Below are 13,888 nucleotides of genomic sequence, written 5' to 3'. Positions count from 1 at the left end.
CAGACTTCAACTCTCCACTTTCATCCATGGACAGATCATGGAAACAGAAACTAAACAAGGACACAGTGAAACTAACAGAAGTTATGAACAAAATGGATTTAACAGATATCTATAGAGCATTTTATTCCCCCCCAAAAAAGAGTATACCATCTTCTGGGTACATCACCAGTACCTTCTCAAAAATTGACCATATAATTGGTCATAAAACAGGCCTTAACAGATACAAGAAGATTGGTAAAAATCCCATCCATCCTATCAGATCACCATGTACCAAGGCTGGTCTTCAATAACAACATAAACAATAGAAAGCCCATATACACATGGAAGCTGAACAACACTCTATTCAATAACAACTTGGTCAAGGAAGAAATAAGAAAAGAAATTAAAGACACCTAAACTTATGGGACACAATGAAAGCAGTGCTAAGAGGAAAATTCATAGCTCTGAGTGCCTCCAAAATGAAAGTGGAAAGAGCATCCACTAGCAGCGTGACAACACACCTGAAAGCTCTAGACCAAAACGAAGCAAATACACCTGAAGAGGAGTAGACAGCAGGAAATAATCAAGCTCAAGGCTGAAATCAACCAAGTAGCATCAAAAGTAACCATATAAAGAATCAACAAGACCAGAAGCTAGTTCTTTGAGGATATGAACAATATAGATAAATAATTATCCAGACTAACTAGAAGGCACAGGACAGTATCCAAATTAACAAAATCAGATATGAAAAGGGAGACATTAACAGAAACTGAGGAAATTCAAAAAAGCATCAGATGCTAGTACAAAAGCCTATACTCAACAAAACTGGAAAATCTGGATGAAATGGACAATTTTCTAGACACAATACCTGTAGGATCACGAAAGACAGCCTGGTTTCTGGTTGATCTAGATTGGAAACCTGGTGACTCTGCAGGGGATAACCGTGCAAGGGATGACAAGCATTTTGTGATAGTTCTGGACCCCAGGATCCTGACAGTAAGCTGTACCCCTCCATAGGCCCGTGGCCATCAGTCAAATAAGGGCAATGCCCCAAGCCCTTCCACAGGTAGAAGACTTGACCTGTGGTCACATAGCCTCAAGACAGATGCCCATTTTAATGAAGTACCTAAAGGCCTAAACACTTAGCCAGTAAACTCCCCTGCCCAGACACTCCTCCCTGCAAAATGTATTTTAACTCAGGCCTGTCCCAAGAAAGGGGTAGAATTTGACAATTCACCATACTCTACTGTAGGGCCTAGGTCTCTCTCTGCTGCTGAAGCCTGCAGCTGCACAGCCCATTAGTTAGTTAAAAGGAGACAATGCACAATCATGAGATACTTTATTATAGGAAACAGAAAATAAGCTGGCCATATAGAGAGAAAGAAAGGAGAGGAAGGAGAGGAGAAGAGAAGAAAAGAGAGAGAAGAAGGAGAGAAAGAAAGCAAGAGAGCAAGAGATGAAGAAAAGAAGCAAGAGAGCAAGAAGGCATGAGAGAGAGCAAAGAGCAAAAGAGAAAGGAAGAAGGACAGAGAGAGGATAGGGGGCAAATCACCCCTTATATTGTGTGAGGCATGGCTATCTGCCTGTGGGGCAGGCCATGCCTGGCTGTGGTCAGATGACTGGAGGTAGGGTTCAGCTAGAATGCTCGGAGCTTGGTGCATTGTCTACCTGACAGAACACACATCTCCTGTGAGGGCAGCTGTGAGAGGTTGTGATTGAAACAGGAGCCAAGGACCCAGAAGTCATGCTTGAACTCCTTCTGCCCCTTGCAGGCAAGAGCTATTGCCAACTGGGTCATCAGTGTTCAGACTTATTACTTCACTCAGCCCAAGTTGGCTGGACAGACCACCGCCCTACATTCTGCTATGGCAATAAATACCTTAAAATCATGTACTGCCTCTTTTCATCAGAATCTACTGTGGAGAGGAATGGTGCAGGTCTTCACCTAAAGAGGTGGCCATCTAGTCTCCTGCAGAGATTCAATGCAATTCCCATCAAAATCCCAACTCAATTCTTCATAGAGTTAGGAAAAGCAATTTGCAAATTCAGCTGGAATTAAAACAAACAAACAAACAAACAAACAAACAGAATAGCGAAAACTCTTCTCAACAAGAAAGAACTTTTGGAAAAATCACCATCCCTGACCTCAAGCTGTACTTCAGAGCAATGTGATAAAAACTGCATGGTGTTGGTACAGTGACAGGCAGGTAGATCAATGGAATAGAACTGAAGACCCAGAAATGAACCCACATGCCTATGGTCACTAGATCTTTAACAGAGGAGCTAAAACCATCCAGTGGAAAAAAGACAGCATTTTCAAAAAATGGTCCTGGCTCAACTGGCGGTTAGCATGTAGACGAATACAAAGCAGTCCAATCCTGTCTCCTTGTACAGAGCTCAACTCCAAGTGGATCAAGGACCTCCACATAAAAGGAGATACACTGAAGCTGATAGAAAAGAAAGTGGGGAAGAGACTTGAGCACATACGCACAGGGGAAAGTTTCCTTAACAGAACACCAATAGTATATGCTCTAAAATCAAGAATTGACAAATGGGAACTCCTAAAATTGCGAAGCTTCTGTAAGGCAAAAGACACTGTCAATAGGACAAAATGGCAACCAACAGATTGTGAAAGGATCTTTACCAACCCTACAGCTGATAGAGGGCTAATATGCAATATATTCAAAGAACTCAAGAAGTGAGACTTCAGAGAACAAAATAACCATATTAAAATGGGGTATAGAGCTAAAACAAAGAATTCTAAATTGAGGAATACAGAATGTCTGAGAAGACCCTAAAGAAATGTTCAACATTCTTTGTCATCAGGGAAATGCGAATGAAAGCAACCCTCAAATTCAACCTCATACCACTCAGAATGGCTAAGATCAAAAACTCAGGTGACAGCAGATGCTGGTGAGGATGTGGAGAAAGAGCAACGCTCTTCCATTGCTGGTGGGATTGCAAGCTGGTACAAACACTCTGGAAATCAGTTTGGTGGAAATTGGACATAGTACTACTACCTGAGGACCCAGCTATACCACTCCTGGGCATATACCCAGAAGATGTTCCAATATGTAATAAGGACATATGCTCCAGTAAGTTCATAGCATCCTTATTTATAATAGCCAGAAGCTAGAAACAACCCAGACATCCCTCATTAGAATGGATACAGAAAATGTGTTACGTTTAGACAATGGAGTACTACTCAGATATAAAAACAATGAATTCATGAAATTCTTAGGCAAATGAATGGAAATAGAAAATATCATCCTGAGTAAGGTAACCCAAACACAAAAGAGCACACATGGTGTATGCTCTCCCTGATAAGTTAATATTAGCCCAGAAGCTCAGAATACAATTTACAGACCACATAAAGCTGAAGAAGGAAGACCAAAGTGTGGATGCTTAGGTCCTTCTTAGAAGGGATCAAAATACCAATGGGAGGAGATATAGAGACACAGTGTGGAGCAAATACTAAAGGAAAGGCCAGCCAAAGACTGCCCCACCTAGGGATCCATCCTATATACAGTCACCAAACCCAGATATAACTTTGGAGAACAAAAAGTGCTTGCTCACAGGAACCTGATATAACTGTGTCCTGAGAGGCTCTACCAGTGCCTGACAAATACTGAGGAGGATGCTTGCAGCCAACCATTGGACTAAGCACAGTGTCCCCAATGGAGGAGCTAGAGAAAGGAACCCAGGAGCTGAAGGGGTTTGCAGCCCACTAGGAGGAACAATATGAACTAACCAGTACCCCCAGAACACCCAGGGACTAAACCACCAACCAAAGATCACACATGGAGGGACTCATGGTTCTAGCTACATATGTAGCAGGGGATGGCCTTGTCAGTCATCAATGGGTTGAGATGCCCTTGGTCCTGTGAATGTTCTATGCCCCAGTGTAGGGGAATGCCAGGACCAGGAAGCAGGAGTGGGCCGGTTTCTGAACAGGGGGAGGAGAAGGAGATACTGGGCTTTTGGAGGGGAACCCAAGATAGGGTATAACATTTGAAATGTAAATAAAGAAAATATTTAATAAAAAAAAATAATTCAAGTTTGTATAATATATAATCCACTGAAAATAAAAAAAAAATTCATATTTCAAGAAGATTTTGGAAAGTCAGCATAAAGAACACAGATACAAGCAAAACAAATTAAAATCTGAAGTATTTTGAGGCTCCCACAGGGATTTCAAACTGTATATTTTTTGAATATCTAATCTCATTTTTTATCCCAGAAAACAGCTCTATGTCTCTCCTTGTTGCAATCATGTGAGTTCTCTGAATATCTTCCAGAACCTGGTGTCCTTGCAGTAGCGTTTTTCTTGTTTTTTATGACTATAATTTTCAAGACACCTGTTTAAATTTTATTTCATCAATTAAAGTACCTCCCAAATTTCTGAGTAATGACTATTAGTGTTACAACTATTCTTATTGGTGCATCCAACCCAAAGGCATGCAGTATCATTACAGTTGTCTCTCTACTGACCTGTGCTTTGGGCTCTTGAACAATGACATCTTCAAAGAAAAATCAAGTTACAGTTGTTTCTCTTTACTTCGCCAGAAGTTCTCTTGACCAGTTTTTGATCTCCATGAATATTTGAAGTATAAATATCAATTTAGGAATATTCATGTATATTATATTTAATCTATAGCTAAACAATTTCTTGGTGACAGAAGACCATTTAAAAAGATATACCCCATGACTTTAAATCATTACTTATGAAAGTTTACAAAACAATGGCCCAAAATGTTCACAGATGGGAGTGTTTCCTATCACCAGTCTTACCAGCAGGGTATCCTCATTTACAGATACTTAGGCACAGATTTCAAGGCCATTTTTATGATAATGAAGATTGTCACATCCTCCTCCTCGTCCATCTGGCAAGAAAGACACAACCCGAGCTCTTCCTTTTACCAGTTTATTTCAGGAACCTTTTAACAATGTTTCTCCCTCCTGCTTCTCCCTCCTGCTCCTCCTGCCTACATCTCCTGCCTTCTTCTAGCTTCCTTCTGGCTTCTCCCACTCTTGCCTCTCCTGCCTGCTTCTCCTACTTTTGGCTTCTGCCACTCCTGCCTCTCTGGAGCCATTACTTAAGCTCCGCCTTCTGGCCCACCCTCGGCCAAGCTTAGCCAATCCCAATGGGTTACGTAGCAAAAGCGGATAGGTCAGCAGATGCGGAAGCAACCAATGGCAGCAAGCTTAGCCAAATAAGGGCTTTGTTTATGATGCCGCTCACTCTCGGGGCTTCACTCTCCACAGAAGATAACATAGATATAGCATTAATTTAAAGATATAACTCAGATAAATATGTCAGTCAAAATAAAGTATATTCAGTTAAGTTAGTAAAGACTGAGTTAATCAATTATGATATTAAAATTTAGTATATACCTGACCATATCTTAGTTGACCAGTAAATCATATACTTAAGAGTTTATAAATAAGTCCCAGGCAGTGGTGGTGCATGCCTTTCATTCCAGCTCTTGGGAGGCCAAGGCAGGTGGATTTATGAGTTCAAGGCCAGCCTGGTCTACAGAATGAGTTCCAGGATAACCAGAGCTATACAGAGAAACCCTCTCTCCAAAAATAAAAAAAAAAAAATGCTGGGCGGTGGTGGTGCTCGCCTTTAATCCCAGCACTTGGGAGGCAGAGGCAGGCAGATTTATGAGTTTGACGCCAGCCTGGACTATAGAGTGAGTTCCAGGACAGCTGAGGCTACCCAGGGAAACCTGGTCTCGGAAAAAAAAAAAGAAAAGAAAAGAAAAAGAAAAACCAAAAAAAAAAAAAGAGTTTATAAATAGTTATATATAAGGAAAATATAGAGTAATATATTCTAAGTACCTTATATTGATAATTGGTTTGCCTCTCTTTATTTTACAGAGTAAATAGTAAGGGGAGGAAGAAAAAATATCGAAAAAGTAACAAACATATCTGGTGGTAACAAAAATTCCAAGGTCTCAAACAAAACTCTATTGGGTAATATAAACAAGAAAGGGGTATTTTCAGACTGCCATAAATATTAACATAGATGCAAAAAAGGAAAGAAGTTGGATTTAATAATTTCCCATTGAAATAAAGATAAAGGATATTTTTAAATTATGAGTTGAGGCAATAAAAATTTGGTGTTCCTTAAGGGATAGGTTCCATCATACACTACCGCCCTCTGTGTTTGCTAATTGGCATTGTGCAAAATGCTTCTCTCTCCCCTCTCTTCCTCCCTCCCCCTCACCCCTCTCTCTCTTTCTCTGTGTGTGTGCAAGTGTTTGTGTGTTTCCTAGGGATCAAACAATGCAGGCCTTATGTTTGCACGAAAGCACTTTCCGAGACTGAGCCATCCACTCAATCTGATTTTTGTTTTCTTGATGATATGATTAGGATTCTAAAAATGAAGTCTATATCTTCAAGACAGGTATATTAAAGCTGTGGTATTTGCCAAATGCCTTTTATCTTTCAAGGAGGCAAAGAAAGAATCAATGCTGAGGGATTTTCTAAAGTAAATGTTCTCGAAAAAAAAAGGAGGAAAATGAATAAAGAAAGTCAGAAAAATTATTCTGAAGTGTTTCTCCAAGCTAAGAAAAGAATGTTGTTTTGGTTAAAAACAATTGAAAAGAAATGTATTTTCAAGTTTTCCTCAGTCATTAAGCATTATACAGAATAGTCTGTATCTAAATTTTTTTGAATTTCTAAGTCCATCAAAGAACTTAGAGTGATTTCAACAATTCATATTTGTGATGTAAAAAAAACTAATTTGACAGACAAGATGTTTTGAGTAGCTTTTTATTACAAAAATGACCTTCACAAAAGAAAAGAATACAAAAAAAGAGAGAAACTAAAGAAAGTATTGTAGAAATATGTTTAAAACCTATTTTGAGAAATGCCATTTAGTTGCCATTATTTCTGATGCTTGAAAGTATATTTCTAAAAGGACTGAACTCTGTTTAAAGTTCATAATGAATTCTAACTTTACATCCACACAGCTACCCTGATATCAAATACTTGTTACATATAGTCAGAGTTGTTCAGAAGTGGTACCCCTGGCTGAGCTCTCAGGCTTATGACCTGGATGCCAATCATCATGACACGATTCCTATGCTGTACTGTGAATCTTTGATTACAGAATATCACAAGGTAGGAAAGTTCACCTAAGCTCCCCCCCCCCGTCCCTTATAGAATGGAATGATTTAGATGCTATTTATATGCATGGTGCTAGATAACAAGCAGAACAAAACGAAATAAAACTCGCAACAGACTTAAGTCTAATCCTTACTTCAGGAATTAGATACAGTGCTATTAGAGTATTTAAAATTGATCGGTAACAGGATAAAAGAAATCACAAGAGGAGCATTTTCACAAGACACATTCTCATTATCATATCAAATGCTTAAAATATGAAGTCAGCATAATATGGCAAACAGCTAGTCTCCAAGCCAATATGCTCTCATCTGCCTGGGGAAAGTCCCTTTGGTTTCCTTGTTCTATCGCCCAAGGGATGCCATAAAGCTTTTTCCTGAATTGTCATTTAAAAGATTAGTACAGATTTTAAGAAAATCTTAGCCAAATGGACTGCCCAGATTGAATGAAAACTAACACAATAAATGTTTATGTAATAAAATAGGGTGAGATTGATTCACAAAATTTTTTAAATTATTTTGGGTCTCATCTACTGAACTGGAAAACTTACTTTCACAGTTAATAAAATACAGTCTTTAGAGACATGCAAATTTCTTTGATAGTAAAAAAAAGTATTTTATATGTTATTACAAAATTATTTATTCATTTGTGAATGTATCAGTTAATTTCTTACAGATGTACAATCATTCCAATCCTTCCAACAATATGCTTGGCTCCTTTTTATAATGCATCTGTTGAGAAAAAAAAGCCAGTTCACATCTTTGAAGAAAATCAGGGAGCCATGCCAAGAGAATTGGTAGACCTGGGACACTAGAAAAGAAAAAAATTTAGAAAGGTTTATTGAGAGATATTAGAAATATAGTATTTACCATTAGAACATTTAAAAAATGGGATGCAAAAGCTTTAACAGATCTGTCAGATTTCATTCATATAACTTAAAAATTAAACATAGGGAAGAGAAACTAAAATTTGTTAAGTTTTATTTGATAAATATGACAGATCTATATTACATTTCATTTCTGAGAAGTGACATTTTATAGTTCTGTACTGAAAATATCAACTTAAAATTGAACTTAATTGATTGCTCATTCATAATTCAGAAGACCAGCTCCAGTGAAATCCATAAACTTTACAAACAGCCAAGAAAGGGCTAAAATGTCATTACTGTGTCTTATTCACAGAAATTTCAATAGTAATGCTATTATAATGATCATGCTTTTTATGAGATCATTAGCATATTATAAAATCTAGTTATTCACCATAATAAAAACATTGCTGTTGATTCATTAGACCTAATACTGTAAGTATGTATATTTATACTTTTTATGTATGAACCATGAATAATGTGAGTCCAATAAAATATTATAGTATCATCAATTACATTTATATAATTACTTTTCTTCTATGCTTGCATATATCTATGTGTATATACATGTACATGTGTATTTATACATATATGCATATATAAGTAAGAGACCAGCTTGTATATCCTTCCTAAGAAGTTGTTTATCTTTTGGGGTTTTTTTTGTAATACAAGGTATTTTTCTGCTATGGAGTTCATGAAGTAAGCTATAGGCTGCTCTGTCTAAGCAAGGAATTCTAGGTTTTACTTGTTATAAGAGAATATGCTACAATTCCCAGATACGTTAAACAGTTTCTGTGCAATGACCTCAGGCACTCATGTTTTGGAGACAAACACTTAACTGACTGACATCATGCCACGAGGTGGAGGAATGCTAAGGATGGGAGAGATAGTCATTCCCAGGGCATACCAATTGCTTATCAAATAAGAAATGGTCAGGCTGGCAGTGGTGGCACACGCTTTTAATCCCAGCACCTGGGAGGCAGAGGCAGGTGGAATTTCTGAGTTCGAGGCCAGCCTGGTCTATAGAGTAAGTTCCAGGACAGCCAGAACTACACAGAGAAACCCTGTCTTGAAAAAAAGAAAAAGAAAAAAAAAAGAAATGGCCATCCCCGAAAACATAACCAGACAAATAAGATTATACAGACTGGTAGATTATAGTAATGTATTCATGGATATACAAACACATACACACAAGCACACACACATATGCATATAAACACATGTATATATGTATATAACATAAACTCATATTTAAAATGCTATACATTTTAAAGAAAACCATGAAGGACATATGGGAGGTTGAGAAGTAGAAAAGAAAAGTTGGAAAATGGTGTCATTATATTCTCAAAAATATAAGGAAATAACTAAAATACAGCAAAAGAATAAATCATAAATAAAAACAAACCAAAAATCATCTCTTTTATTTGCCTGACAAGGTAAAATTAAGAATTAAGGATGTTTATGTATGTTCACATTACATAGCATTGAGATTGCAGATAATTCTTGTGACACAATGTGTGACAGTGCAAGTCTATGCAAGTATGAGGCCAGATTCCATTATATGGTTCCTTTCAGGCTAATCAAGGCTACACAGCTTAATTAATTAATTAATATACTCAATGCTTACCACAAAACATTAATTCTGACATATTTTGTCATCAGATTAAATTAAATTATGCTATTTTAGGTAGTCTAGCAGGTTATTTACTTTAGACCTCAAATTTAATAAATTTAATATTCAGTACATGCAACTACATGTGTCCTGCCTTACTATTAAAACATGCTCACCTGACATTGATCTGAGTTTGGAAAGAATATATAACCATGATTCAGAAATAATTGAGCAATCTAGCACAGAGCCCAGTATACTAAAATATACATGCTGCTACTTGAGAAACATTGAATTACAGGAGCACAGGACAATGGGCTAAGAAAGCATTCAAGGCCAGCTTGTAGCTTTCAATATGTTCTTTAATATCATGGAATCAGAGAAGTTAGATTATGTATTCAAAAAATATAAGTGGCAGGGCTAGAAATGATAATGCTGATAATTCTAAATATCATCTTTCCTGACTATATAACAAATACAGTATTAACTGCCCTGCTCCCCTCCTAGGCAGATGTGAGTTTTAGAATAAAACAACATAAGGCTGGGCAGATAGTTCAGTGGTTAAAAGTACTGACTGGTCTCCCACCATACCCAGTTCAGCTACTAGCACCCACATGACAATTCACAGCTGCCTGTTAGTCCAAGATCTGACACAATTGCACACACATGCATGCAGGCCAAACAGCAATGCACATGAATAAAAATAAATTTTTAAAAAATAAATCAATAGAAAGATAGATAGATAGATAGATAGATAGGTGGATAGATAGATAGATAGATAGATGATAGATAGATAGATAGATAGATAGATAGATAGATAGATGATAGATAAAACAATACATTGCTGAGAAGATGGATATGTGAATAAGAGTCCTTAAGTGCAACAAAAGGACCTGGATTCTCAGCAGTTAGTAGCGAGCCAGGGACTGTGTATTCCTTTAACTTCAGTAGTATATGGAGGACAATATTGAAGACAGAGATGGGAGGACAAGGAGGAAGACTGGGACTTGTGGAGTAGTCTCTACAGCCAAAATGTCAGAGCTCCAGGGTCAGTAGACATTCTATCTTAAGAACAGGGCAAAGTGTGACAGAGGAGAATAGCAGATGTCCTCTGTTCTCTTCAAATTAAAGTGTTGGGCTAAACAACGGCACATACAAGAATACAATATGCACATACATTGAAAATGTACACAAACACATCTTTAGAAATGCAGAATAAGTCAAAATTGAAGTAAGGTGGTACTGACACATGTGTCATTTTGAAGTTGTCTAAATGTCAAGGTAAATGTAAGGCAGTATTATTTGAAACCTGATATTTTATCTTGTAAAACAATTCGAAAGTAAAGTGCTAGTTCAGTCATTTATAGAAAGTATTGCCTAAGTTGTGCAGCATCTAACCCTGAGCTTCTTTATCTTTTATAAAAGACAGTAATCATTGTTTTTCCATTACTAAATAGCTATACGTGTGGAATGGAGAACAGAGTAGGGCAAATGTGGTGGGAAACACTAAAGTTCTGTGACTGTGACAGGCACCAGTAACTGCCATCATTAACTGTTCTGCTGGACTGTGGGGTACTTACTTGACCTCTGTGGTTGGTGGGTCACCTTTGGCAAGTAGACTAGACTTTATATAGCAAATGCAGACATGCAAGTGTTGGGAAGCAGAACAGAAAAAAATTTCCTCCCTTGGCTTGCCTTCTTTAAGTTTCTGCCTCAGCTTCCCTTGAACTGTAGACCATAAGAAGTGAGCCATATAAGCCCTTTCCCCCCAAAATTGTTTTCTCTCAGTGTTTCACCAGAGCAGCTGAAAATAAATATTATAAAAATTTTAATATACTCATGTTTTTTTTATGTCTGCTTCAAGAAATGTGGTTTTATTTAAGCGTTTTGAATGTATTTAAAAGGATACCTTTAATTAATTTAGGCATTTCTTATCCACTTTGAATTTAGCTCAACTTTCTAAGTCAGTCAGATGTATTTTAAATATAGCAAACAAAGATTAAGGTTGCTTGGAGACCCTGTGACCTTTAAAATCTAACAATAAATACTAAGATTAAAAATTTCCTGACTGGTATAAACACAGGAGCATTGAGAAAGGTCAAGTAAGACAAATATTACTGCCATGGTTATACATGTATACACATAAAAACATAAATTCTTACTGGATCATTGAAAATACCTTCTGTTCTCAGTACTATGGCAAGGGCATTAACATTTGTTTTCTCATTACATTTTCACATTCTCTTACTTAATAAGAGGAAATTATAGCCTTAAAATTTAAATGAATTTCCTTCTGTAACATATTCACTAAATTGCTAAGCTGAGACTTAGGGTCTGGCATGCCGTACCATAAGAAGCAGTGCCTTTTACATCAAACAGGCTGCCTGTAGCCCATTTGTCTGATAGTACTTTTCTGCATAAATTGTTAACATTCTAAAACCACCACTTCTGTCTGCCTGGCCCCAGTGAGCTTTCCTTCTCTGCATATTGTTTTTCAGAGACTTTTAAAAGTGAGATCCACATGGAAAAGCAAAACTAAAAAGGAAACTTTATTATTTTTCATTTTATTGATTTAAAGTTCATTACAAATTCAAGCTCTTTCCCCCTGTAGCTTTTCCTGTTCTTATACAGCTTCCAAGTCATGGCTGACCTTTGGAATCCTTGTAAAGTTTGCTGTACTTTTTGTCTGGCTTCACACTTTAGCGCATCATTGTGTTTCATTTCTTACCTAGAAGTGCTCTGCTAATTCGAGGCAAACATTTTCATCCTCACTTGGGCCCTTTGGCTTGTTAACCTTCTAGACTTCTGTGGATTGTATCCTGAGTATTCTGTACTTTTCCCCCCTAATATCCACTTAGTGAATACATACCATGCATGTTTCACATCCTTTTGGGTCTGTGTTACCTCACTCAGGATGGTATTTTCTGATTCCATCATTTGCCTGCAAAACTCAGGATGCTCTCTCATTCTTATGCCTAGAACAAGCCTGTAATAGCAAAAAAGTAGAACAAGGTAGTTTGAATGAAGATGACATGCATAGTCTCATAGAAACTGATGTTATTACAAAGGATGAGGACATGTTCCCTTGTTAGAGTAGGTGTGGTCTTCTTAGAGGAAGTATGTTATTGTCAGTGAGCTTTGAGGTTTCAGAAGTTCAGCCTAGGCCCAATTAGCTCAGTGCAGATGTAGAAATTTTGGTTTCTCCAGCATCATGGCATCTTATGTGCCACCATTGCTGTCTTCATGATCCTAAGGGACTAAATTCTTAATTATTAGCCAGACACAATTATTTTTTTTCTTTTAGACAGTTTCTATGGTAATGGTGTCTCTTTACAACAAATATATACACTAATACAAGTAACCTTTGTGCTCGATGACTTCAATTATATATTTGTAAAGTAAGAAAATAAAAATTGGAAGTCAAGGATGTCAAAATACTTTGTGAGTTAAAATTCTGATTTGTATGCTCTAATTTGTACATATAACATTTCTTTTAGACAATGTTTACATGTAAACCAACAATAATTAAAATAAAAACAATGGTGCTGCCTCTTTAAGAAATTATGTCATAATCAAAACTTAAGTAGACTATTTTTATTTAATTGAAGGTTTATTAGTAACAATAGTGCCTACCAAAGTGTGTATTCAAAGTCATCTGTCAATAAACTAATTCACTGTTCAAATTAGAGGATTGTTTAATGAACAACTCATTTTTACACAAACTCATTTTTTAAAAAAGATTTATTTATTTATTTAATGCATATGAGTACACCACCATTGCTTTCTTCAGACACACCCGAAACAGATGCCAGAGCCTATTACAAATGATTGTGAGGCACCATGTGGTTGCTGGAAATTGAACTCAGGACCTCTGGAAGAACAGTCAGTGCTCTTAACCACTGACCATATCTCCAGCCCACAAAGTCTCATTTTTATTAGGATTTTTTTTAATTTTAATTTGTTAAGATATTGGAATCTGTCTTCAACTAACTTTGCATAACATTCTATTTTCCACCCAGTTTCTCTTTGCATGTTAACTGCAAATCTTTGGGAAGATTTACCTATGATCACGCTGAATAAATAGTTATCCTAGCCTTAATTTACAAACTGAGTATATATCATACTTTCAGTTGTTTAAACTGTGTCTTAAAACAGAAATGCATTTTTCCTCTTTCTTTGGTGTAAATATGGACATTCCTTTCGAGAATCTTACTACTTTTACAATATTTTTTTTAAGGGTTTAAAAAGGATTTATTTATTTATATGATTACAATCATCACTGTCTTCAGACATACCAGGAG

Source organism: Mastomys coucha, unplaced genomic scaffold, assembly GCF_008632895.1.
Source record: "Mastomys coucha isolate ucsf_1 unplaced genomic scaffold, UCSF_Mcou_1 pScaffold1, whole genome shotgun sequence".
NCBI classification, from domain to species: Eukaryota; Metazoa; Chordata; class Mammalia; order Rodentia; family Muridae; genus Mastomys; species Mastomys coucha.
The sequence above is the reverse complement of the archived record's forward strand: the minus strand, read 5'-3'. Positions refer to the sequence as shown.